This window comes from Orycteropus afer, unplaced genomic scaffold (assembly GCF_000298275.1).
Source record: "Orycteropus afer afer isolate SDZICR_OR568_19922 unplaced genomic scaffold, OryAfe1.0 scaffold00104, whole genome shotgun sequence".
Lineage (NCBI taxonomy): Eukaryota > Metazoa > Chordata > Mammalia > Tubulidentata > Orycteropodidae > Orycteropus > Orycteropus afer.
The window spans coordinates 9,459,784-9,460,960 of record NW_006921691.1 but is presented as its reverse complement, the minus strand read 5'-3'; the positions used below and the strand labels follow the sequence as shown (position 1 = coordinate 9,460,960).

The 1,177-nt window shown below is 37.0% G+C and overlaps 1 non-coding gene across 1 annotated transcript; it reads right to left on the bottom strand.

Annotated features, from left to right (window-relative positions):
• Positions 1 to 825: 825 nt before the first annotated feature.
• On the bottom strand, positions 826 to 931 carry LOC122150202. The gene has a single exon (XR_006163536.1). It is a non-coding gene; the product is annotated as a U6 spliceosomal RNA (small nuclear RNA).
• Positions 932 to 1,177: the final 246 nt, after the last annotated feature.

Here is a 1,177-nt window from a genome sequence, read left to right as displayed (position 1 = left end):
ACAAAAGACAGGCATATGAGTTGAACATTTACCTGAGGTAGATACACTCTTTGGAGAGATAAATCATGGGAGAAAGAAGGGCTGTTTATGCACAGGGAGACAGCTTAGGGGGCAGGAGTGTGTGGAGGGATGGACATAGGGAAGAGGTAACTATGGGGAGGAAGTGGGAGGGGAGCTGTTGCATTGGGGTAAAAGTAAATTTTCACCCAAATCTCACACACACACACACACACACACACACAAAGTAATCTAGGGCATTGAAAAGAAGGAGTCCAAATTGCACTGAAGGCATTGGTGAAAAATAAGGCTCTAGAATTGATGAAATACCAGTTGAGCAGTTTCAAGAAGTGGATGCAATGCTGTAAGCATTCACTCAACTATGCCAAGAAACTTGGAAGAGCACTACCTGGTGAACCAACTGGAAGAGATCCATATTTGTGCCCATTCCAAAGAAAGGTGATCCAACAGAATGCAGAATTTATCAAACAATAATAAAAATTAAAATAATAATTTTAAAACAATAATAAAAAAGAAAAATTTTGGTGACGATAATTCAAAAATGATTATAGCAATACATTGATAGATTACTGCCAGAAATTCAAACTGGATTGAGAAGAGCACATGGAACAAAGGATATCACTGCTGATTTCAGATGGATCTTGGCTGAAAGAAGAGAATACCAGAAAGATGATGACCTGCTTTTTTTAACTTTTTATTGTGATTTGGTTGGAAATTTACAGAACAAATTGGTTTTCCATTAAACAGTTCATACACGTTTTGTTACATTGATTGCAATCCCCTAACGTTATTGTACTCTTCCCACTTAAAAATATGTAACACTTCATGAATTTGCATGTCTTCCCTGCACAGGGCCATGCTAATCTTTTTCATATAATTCCAATTTTAGTGTATGTGCTGCCAAGGCAAGCACTGTTTATCTATGTTTCCTTGACTATGCAAAGGCATTAGAATGGGTGGATCATAATCAATTATGGATAACATTGCGAAGAATAGAAATTCCAGAACACTTAATTGTGCTCATGTGGAACCTGTATATAATCCTACAGGAAGTTGTTCAAAGAGAACAATGTGGTTTAAAATCAAGAAATGTGTGTGTCAGGGTTGTATCCTTTCATCATACTTTTTCAATCTGTATGCTGAGCAAATAATCTGAGAC